Here is a 10,196-nt window from a genome sequence, read left to right as displayed (position 1 = left end):
AGATGTAGTTGCATTTCAATTCTGTTATATCATAAAAGTTTCCAACGGCAAATCAGTGTATATAGACCACAGCCACCAGGCTGAATTGACGACGACGCTGCTACTCCACCGGAAGTGAGTACGCGTCAGTGTGGGCAGAGTCCTTCCAGCACTAGAGCCTCAGTCTCACTCCACTTCCGGGTCAGCTTTCGCTTTCTCTTCTTGACTTCCTCTGCGGGAATCACTTCCGGAGCAGCAGGCGCTCCTCCCCTTCCCTAGGACTGTGTGGCTGTAGATCGTCAGACATTTTCTGAGTGCTGTGTCTTGTTGTATACGGATCTAGAGAAGAATCGGGAAGGTAAGCTCGGCCGTGAAGAGGCGCCTCTCCGCGGTCTACTCTGGGGGGGTTCTTACACCTTTTATAATGCTCGGGATTGTTCTAGAAGTTTTCGGACTGCTTTTACCTCACGTTTCTTTATAAAGGTTATCGGGAGAGGGGAGAAGTATGTGAGGGGGAAAGGGACAGGAGGGTGGGGGCCAGTCTGGGAGTATTCGTCTGTGTACAGTGGTCTCCACTTCCCGTATGTGTGTGTGTGAGGGAGAGGGATTGTGTAATAGGAACGCAGCGCTCAGCCCTCTCCTACGTACGTGTGTGCGCGGCTTCCCCTATTCCTGGCACTAGGAAGTGATGGGGCGGCCCTTGTGTATATCCGTCCTCTGCATTCACACAGGATGTGCAGCAGCCTCCTCACACACAGGCCCAGCCCCATGGCCTGCCATATAAGATCAACGTTACATGCCTGACATTTACCGCTCATAAACTACGATTATAGCTGGGATAATTCTCTATTATTGTGCTCCGATCTTTTCATATCACTGCTGTTGATGAACACACAAAAAAAATTAATGAAAGTAATGGTAACCTTAAAACTGACCTTCCCTCCTAAGGACTTGTTTATTCCAGATGCATTTTTGGTTACACACGTTTGATGCATTTTTGGTTACACACGTTTGATGCATTTTTGGTTACACACGTTTGATGCATTTTTGGTTACACACGTTTGATGCATTTTTGCGCTTTCAGTGCCTTTCTTTCTTTTTTTTTTTTTGGGTGAGGCTTAGAAAATATTTATTTTTATTTAGACAATGTGCATTTCGGTGAGTTTAAACCTGTTTTGATGCGACCTTGTACGCCTGTAATTTTCTTTATTTTCCTAACTGTTGTTTCATGTACCAAACAATGAGACAGAAATAACAAATAACTGTAAATATTATCGTTGAAATTGTTAAATTAAAATTCCAATAACAAAAAAAAAAAAAAGTTTTTGATGCATTTCAGGCAAACAAACAAATGTAGCAGGTTGTACTTTCGGTGGAAATGACCGTACTGGTGTGATCTAGATCGGTGTTTCTCAACCTTTTTTCAGTCAAGGCACCCTTTAAAAATTATGGACAGTCTTGAGGCACCCCATTCTAAAATGTAAAAAACTATTCTAATAGTTTTACATAATGCAGCAAAATCCACACGTAGGACACCCAAAGTTGGAAGTGATTTATTCATCCAACGCAAATACACTTTTGCAAACTTGGTACTGACTAGTATTCCAATGTTTCTAATTTCTCCATCACTCAGCTAATGTGGCCCCAAAGCTGATGGGGAGGGTCAAACAAGGATTAAATGCAAGCGACTGACTTCCTTCTTATCAACTGATGATGACGTTGGAACGCCTGTGTTCTAAAATTTAGTCGGACCTGTGAAAACTCCGGACCCTCGTCGCTTCCGGGGACGCTCCGTCACCACCAGCTGCTGTGAGCCCCGGTGCGCATGCGCACAAGGCATTTTCAAGGTCCGATGAATTTCTAAGACTTACGAACAGCTGACTCAGAGGAGGAGGGGCTGAGGTGGGACGCACACAGCGCTGCGGGATAATGTTACAACACCGCCGCGTCATCGAGCAAGGAACATGTTGCAGAGCTGACTTAGAGGAGGCGGAAGGGAAGTGAATACTCATGCTAAATAGTAATGATAAAAAATGTTTAGTATTTCTGATTACTTTTTATCATTACTATTTAGTATGGGTATTCACTTCCTTCCCGCCTCCTCTAAGTCAGCTCTGCAACATGTTCCTTGCTCGATGACGCAGCGGTGTTGTAACATTATCCCGCAGCGGTGTGTGCGTCCCACCTCAGCCCCTCCTCCTCTCAGTCAGCTGTTCGTAAGTCTTAGAATTTCATCGGACCTTGAAATGCCTTGTGCGCATGCGCACCGGGGCTCGCATCAGCTGGGTTATGACGTAGCCTCACCGGAAGTGACACGAGGGCCTGGAATTTTCATGGGTCCGACGAAATTTTAGAACTCCGGCAGCTAGAAGGTTGTAATGGTGCATAATGAAAACCAGTGGCTTTGTGTAACTAAAAAGTGGCCTTCATCCACATGCCTGCTTGTATACAATTTGTGGGACATTTTTAGACATTTTAACAACGCAAACCTGAAGCAACCTCAAGGCACCCTGGTTGAAAAAGGCTGATCTAGAGCCATTGGAATAGGTGCAAACGCTTTCGCATGCAGTCCGGATGGGGTTTTAAAACGCACTTTAAAAATCCAAATATTGTTAAAGCGGAGTTTGGCTTGTTTGTGTTTATTAAAAGTCAGCAGCTACAAAAAGTGTAGCTGCTGACTTTTAATAAACACAATAAACTATTTCCTGTAAGAGGAGGCCTGGAGTCTCCACGGCGACGGTGAATGCCGAAAACAGGAAGGGGTGGAGCTTACCATTATATAGAGCCAGATCAGAGACACATTGTCATCCCTGCTGAGGAAGTCCACACCCATCTCGGACATAACGCGTACAGGGATTGGTCCATCTGATCCATGGCGTTAACGAGGAAGTAATACAGCACAGTCCCAGCACGCTGCAGGCTCTGCATACTGTTACTCGCTTTTATATGTCGGATATCATGTGAGTGCGATTCCTTTGCTTATGAGCTAATTAAATGTTCCATACAGAGAGCACTAGATCCCCTTTTTCTTTTATTTCATGGCTTGGGGGATGCATCCTGGATTGGTGCTTATCCTTGACATTATACTGCGGTAAAGGATTGCTTCTGCGGCATCTGATGTTTGAGACCTTGGAGCTGTGTTCCCTGATTCTTTTGAGAGATATATGTGTTTTGACCCCGTAGGGTCGCGTTATTAAGGTGAGAGGCAGAGATTGCTTGGTGGAGGGAAGCTGCAAGCACGGAAGTCACATTTACTGTGCGTTTTTTCACCGAACCACAAGTGGACTACCTTTCCTTTCTTGCATATCTTCAAACTATGGACTGTCTCTCGCAATACTTATATCTATATCATTGTGCATTTTTATGTTGATTTTGTCTCTGAGGGATATCTATCAGAGGATTTTAGACTGCGCTGCACTACTATTTTATACATTGTTTTAAGGTGTTTTTGATTGCCCTTGAAGTGTTAGCTGCTGGTATACATATTGTTTTCTCATAATTCAGCGCTGAATCTTTAACACAAAAAATTTTAATAAACACACACTCACCTGTCCCACAGTCCAGCGATGCGGCCGCCCAAAACCGGTCTCTCTCAGTGGCGCTGGCATCACTAGTGTGGGCACCCAGCTGTGACAGCTTCACAGCCGGGTGCACATGTGCGAGTCCCGCTGCGCATCATGAGTGGCCGGGCAATATTCTGGGATGTTTGACGTATCCTAGAAGAACTTCTGCTTGAGTGGCCTAGGCGACCGGGGTGGCCCAAGTACCCCCCCCCCCCCAAAAAAAAAAAAAATATGTGTGTGTGTGTATATATATATATATATATATATATATATATATATATATATATACACTTTTTTTTTTGTATGTAATTATATTAAATTTGACTTTAATGTCATGAATTTAAATAAATATGAATTTATATTCAGCCATCATTGGCACCTTTTTTGGCCGATAGGCTGCTTTCACACTGTGCAGTTTTTGAAGTGCTTTTGCATTTAAAAAAAAAAAAAAATCTTCAACTGCCACAATGCTGAACATGTGATCAGTTGTGACACCAGCCATTGGATGGTTTGACAGTTTTGTTGAGAGCACAGCCAATGTGATAGTTTCGAAATGTAACTGTTTTTTGAAACCGTTAAATCGATGGGTTTACTTTCGCTTTAATAAAAATGCATCCCTTTAAATTCTATGTATGTCTTCATTCCTCTGTGGTGTTAAAAATCGTACTTGCTCGTTTTTTGGTGCAGGTTTGGTCAGTTAAAAAAAAAAAAAAACTCATCTCCCCACGAAAATGGATTGAAAATGTGGCAAAAACGCATCCTTTTTTGCATCTCTAACACGTTTTTTGAGTCACGTGACCTATGAAAAATGTAAATGTGGTAAAATCGCGCTGAAATTGCACATTTTTGGTGGCCATCATCGGCACTTTTTTTTTTCTGTTGCCCAAATGCAGATAACCCTATTTTTCGGCCGATATATATCTGTGCATCCCCAGTTAATGTTTCTTTCCATTTGTTCGGTCCACTCTTCCTTCCCTTCACTACACAAAAAACCTACTATTTATATAATCAAAACGAAACCCATCTGCTTATCAGGATTCAGTGATACTCTAAAACGCGTAGATCAGACTACTTTTTTTTATATTATATTGTGTTTAAAATTCATATTTTATTGCATTACTTATTCTGCCCTTTATACTACACAAACATATAGTTTGTAAACTTTTTTTTTTTTTTAATGATATGTAACACTTCTCTACCTGCTATATACCAACGTATTTTGTCTGCACTTAAAATGTTAATGTAATAAAAACCTATTAAAAAAAAAAAAAAAAAAAAACACTGGAAAGCATCTGGTGTGAACCAGCCATAAAAGGAAAAAAATGATTGCAGCTCTTCATACTGAATTTTAAATACTGTACAGTTATCTAAAAAAAAATTAGAGATTTTGTGGGCAAAATTAAACTTGGGTGGATCCTGTTTGAGGCGCTGATGCCCTGGCCTTGTAGGTGCACCTTTGGAAAGATACATCACCACGGCCTTCCTGGGAAACCTAATGTCTAAACTGAGTTCTGAAGGGGAGGCGAGGTGTATCACGAATGCACCTTACCTTGTAAACTCATTGGTTCCAAAAAAAAAGAAAATTGTGGAAAAAATAATTCAAGATCTTGGGGAGGGCAAGTTATTTCTCAGGTTTTTGAACATTACACTCATAAAAAAAAAAACACCCTTTAGCCCTTTTGGGTCTTCTGAAAAAATGTGGGATGGGAGGGGGCAGGACATTTTTTTTTTTTTTTTTTTTTTCCAACTGATGAATATAATGTTGTCCTGCACATGTGAGAGATGAGGCACAGGCATTCCTGTTTCATCTCTTGCATGCGCTGTACCTGTTGAGAAAAAAAAAAAAACTTCTCCCTAAGATCTTGCGAGATCATTTTTTATTTTTATTTTTTTCAGAAGACCTGGAGGGGGAAAGAGATTTTATTTATTTACTTCTGTAACACAAGTAATACAAGTGTAATGAGATACCGTACATGCGTAAAATAGAGTGTAGATGTCAACGGTGGGCCGTCAGAGAAGGAGGAAGAAGGGGCCAGCTGCTGCTGACTTCCCTTTTTTTTATTTATTTTTTAAATCGCGATGTGGCGTTCTGACTTATGGGGGTGGGGCAAACCATTGGGACTGGATAAAAGAAAGAGGCAAGTAACTGTGACTAATGCTGGCTAAACACTAGTAGATTTATGAATGGTTAATTGTACAAACATTTTTACAAAAATTCTGAGTACATTTCACAAGTTAAATGTTGTTCAAAAGTACTTTAAAGTTCATCTGTCCAAAATTGAATGTTAAAAGCAGGCAGAATTTTAGTGAACAAAAAACATTTACACTGTTAGAAATTAGTTTTGCGAAAAAGATTTCTATCCTGCTCCATCGAATGTTATTGTCACCGTGGTTGAAAACGAACATTGTTTTGACTTCACCAATGAATAGAAAATCCAAATGTTTTTATAATCTTAAAATTAAAAAATTCACATGAAATTCTACTATTGTATTTATTTGCAAGCTGAAATTAAATTTGTGTTACCAGCTTGATGACATTTATATTTTCAAACCACTGTACTGTATCATAAACTGTTACTATGTTTTTAAAGTCTGTTATTTATCGGAAATAACTAGGGAAGGCAAGGGTTGGCAATCTTGTCAGGTTCTCCTTGCTGTCTGTTAACACTGGTAAGAGTTACCCTATTTGTCCTTGTAACTATTGTCACTAGGACTGAAAGTATAGGAAAATTCAGAATCGTTGAGGACAATAGAAGGGGAATGTAATAGTGGAGGACATGCTGCAGGGACATTAATTATTACTGGGAATTATAGAGCACCAGCAAATTATGCAGCAGTTTACATGTTGTACATTCACATTTGTCAATGTCCTCGAGGAGCTTTCAATCTAAGGTCCGTAACTCAGATGCATTCATACACATACTAGAGCCAGTTTAGACAAAAAACAAAATCTATCAGCAGAGGCATTTCCCTCACATTGGAGAGATTTCTTTCACTTCTTGTTTTGTATACAGGACAAGAAGTGAAGGGAAATCTCTATTATAGGGCACAAATGGGGGAATAAACTGCCTGGGGTTAAACCTTCCTACTAAAAAACAATGTTATTTATTTTAGCTTCAGATAGATATTTTAAGGCAGAAATTATTTTAATACTTTTACTCCCCCCCCCCCCCTCTTTATGCAATTATCAACAACTTTTTTTTTTTTCTTATGTGGGCAATGGCTATTTTGGCCTATGCTTCCACATTTCCTACTTAGCCGATAATGACATTCCATCCCCTGGCCTGTAGCCTCCTAACATCGCACATCCCAGGAGGCTTCAAGTCTGTGGAAAACCCAATGTCCATGCACAGAAAGCATCATCAGGAAGCTGGCTGCTGGATTTCAGAAGCGATAGCCAGCCTTCTGATGATGTCCCAAAGATGATTCACTGGGTGTTTATGCTAATCCAGCTAAACCCACCATACCAGGTAGGGCTGCACGATATTGGGGAAAAAAGTACATTGCGATATTTGGTTTTTAACGATATATATCGCAATATTTCTCCCGGACAGTCTCCGGAGGAGGGATCAGTGAGCAGAGCTCAGCTCTCCGCCAGGGGATCCGCCACACTTGTAGAACTTCTCCCGCCCAGACAGCCCGAGCCTTGTGTCGGAGCGGGAGTGTAGAGGAAGCGGGCTGAGTGAAGTGTCCCAGCAGTAGTAGCAGCCTTTGTCCCCTGGTGCTCCTCCGCCATGCTCCGGACGTCTCTTTCCCCCTCTCCTGCTGCTTTGCACTGTAGCTCTCTGCAGCCTCTCCGCCGCCATGCAATCCAGCTCTGCCTCTTAGTCTCCAGCCGACCATTACACCGCCCTGTTCCACCCATTGTCTCTCCATTGAATCTATTTACAAAACATTACAGCCTGATCCCGCCCCCGATGCAGCCAGGAGAGACAATGGGCGGAGCAGGGTGGAGTAATGGTCGGCTGGAGACTAGAGGCAGAGCTGGGAGGGCTGGATTGCATCGGGCTGGAGGGGTGGATTTCCGATCACAGCCGAAAGCAAAACGGAAGTGTCGGCTGCCAGCACTGTGAGTCCTCCTCCTCCCCCCGAGTACCGACTTCTCCCTGCCTATGCTAAATATCACGTCTTCGGCGATATGAATATCGCCCACGCCCGCAGAACGATAGTCGATATCACATCGACTATCGTTCAGCCCTAATACCAGGTAAAGGTAAAAAAAAAAGTAAAAAGTGGGAACCCTTTAATCTCATGCACCAGTAAAATTCTTGAGAGAAATATAAGAAACTACCAGGGATTTAAGACTGACATTTTCATTTTGGGTGGCCTGACCCTCTTAAGTACAGCAAAGTACTAGCTTGACAATGTTGAAAGCTATGGTTAATTTAAGTAAATATGAAAGAGCTGGCTTCTAAAATGACCGCAAAGAGAAGATAACCATACTTCACCAAATGCCTTGGTTTTTACTAATGTGATTCTGGTTTTATTGTGGATTGTAAAGCGCTGTGAAAACTGTTGGTGCTATATAAATCCTGTATGATATTAATAATTAACCTTATTGGATCAATTCACCTTAAAGTGATATTTTAGTTGTAGGTGAAGCCAGATGGACTGATTCAACTCCTGATGTATATGTCTGATATTCCAAAACTTGGATCTGCCTGCCATATTCCCTGGCTTTGTTCCCGTTCCTGGGAGTTTTGGGTGTTTTAGATTTTCCAGCTGAATTCTGTGTAATATAAATTTAAATAATCCAACATCAAGAGTCAGAATTTGTCATAATGGGCACAGCAGCAGGTGTGCAGATCCAGGAGCTTAAGTGGTGTCATCACAGCAATAGAGTCCCAAAGGGATAGTAGCATACGGCAGGTGGTTTAACCTCCAGAATCTATCAAAGATGTCAGTTTTGGGTGGACTGGTCCTTTTAAATATATTATGTGTTTCCATAGCATGATTCATTTTACCAGTAAGCTGGAGACATGACACGTGCTCATGGTAGGCCCAATGACTTGCTGTTGTATGGTGGTGGGAGGCTGTGTTAAGATTTAATTGCATATCCATACGTTTTTTCCCCCTTGTGTAATTTTGTAATATGACAGCTGCTTTGTAGTCACCTGGGAACAGTTCCATGTGTTTTTTAAATCTTTCTCTTATCACATATATATGATGCTCTCTGTGAGCAGATATCGGTCATATACAGATAAAGGCTGACAGCTTGCACAGTACTGCCGAACTTGTGCAGCATTGATAAACAGATGTGTTCTGTGTTTAATGAAGGGGAAACAAGGAAATGCAAATTCATTTCTGAGTTGCTTTCATTTTCTAAACCTTTGCTTAAGAGCGGCCTGTCATAGGCTGCTGCTGCTCTGATTAAAGGAAATGTGTGTGTGTGTGTGTGTGTGTGTATATATATATATATATATATATATATATATATATATATAGTATGCATACACACAAACGCTCGCCTTACTAGCTTCTTCTGAAGATACTAGTTCCTTGTTTCCACAACTTCACTTTTCAAAGTTGGTGACTCAAACTATTAAAAGGCCAGGCAATTTGCATTTTCAGGGAGTCGGGAATGGCAAACTCTCATTATTTTTAAATGGTGGCTGGCAGAAAGGGCTTTGAAACACACTAGGGGAGATTTACTAAAACTGGGCACACAGAATCTGGTACAGCTGTGCATAGTAACCAAAATCAGCTTCTATCCTTAGCTTGTTCAAGTAAACTTTGACCATAAGCCCTTGTTCACATCGGGCGATTTGACATGTCAAATCACAGCCTATTGCCACCAACGGCACCATCCGAATCAGTGCGATGCCGACTTTGCTGCGCTGCATCGATTCCCAAAAGTAGTTCCTGCACTACTTTTGGCGACTTCAGGGGAAATTTTAGTAGACATTTGTGCATGAACCCTCACAGATGTTTTTCGAATCCAGCTGAACTTGCACGATTTCAGACCTGCCTCCAATGTGAACTAGGACTAAGGCTGGCCATACATTATACCAGGGCTCGACAATCCCCGGGCGCCAGGTTGCATTTGCGACTAGAATTAGCGACCTGGCGCCTGGGGTGCCCTGCAGGAGGTGTCCTGTCCCTTTTGCGCCCCCACCTCCTTCCCCAAGTGCATGGACTTCCGCGCCGTCCAAAAATTGAGGGAGTAATGCCTGTTCTCAATGCCTTTCCATCTCCTTCCAAACGGGAGAGGAGAGGGAAGTTTTTGCAGGCTTCATCTCTCTGTCCAGTTACCTTTGCTTAAAGGTAAGTGGACAGGGAGTAGGGTTGTTATTATTATTATTATTATTATTATTATTATTATTATTATTAATAATTTATTTTTTAAATTTAAAAAAAATAAATAATTTTTTTCTTTTTTTTTTTTTTAATTAAAAATAAATGTTTTTCTTTTTTTTTTTTTTCCTCATCACCGTGCCACAGCCGAAGGCCCCTTTCACACGGGCTGTCTGAACAGGTCCGCCTCTCAGTTTTTCAGGCAGACCTGATCGGACCCTTCATTCTCCCCTATGGAGCAGTAATCTGCCGCCATCTGATCCTGTCCGCCAAAAACAGACGGATGGTGGTTCTATTTTCTATCCATCCCGTGGATTGGATCAGATGGCATCGGATGGAAAGAGACAGTCTGTTTCCATC

At 41.7% G+C, this 10,196-nt stretch overlaps 1 long non-coding RNA gene across 1 annotated transcript in view; it reads left to right on the top strand.

Annotated features, from left to right (window-relative positions):
• Positions 1-237: 237 nt before the first annotated feature.
• Positions 238-10,196, top strand: part of LOC309553308 — a 40,930-nt gene continuing 30,971 nt past the window's right edge. The window contains exon 1 of the long non-coding RNA XR_014225157.1: positions 238-337. This is a non-coding gene — a long non-coding RNA (uncharacterized lncRNA). The remainder of the gene's footprint in view (positions 338-10,196) is intronic.

This window comes from Pelophylax lessonae (genome assembly GCF_965119305.1).
Source record: "Pelophylax lessonae genome assembly, chromosome: 4".
In the NCBI taxonomy this organism is placed as follows: domain Eukaryota; kingdom Metazoa; phylum Chordata; class Amphibia; order Anura; family Ranidae; genus Pelophylax; species Pelophylax lessonae.
Note: the sequence above shows the minus strand (reverse complement) of the source record. Positions and strands in the feature narration are given on the sequence as shown.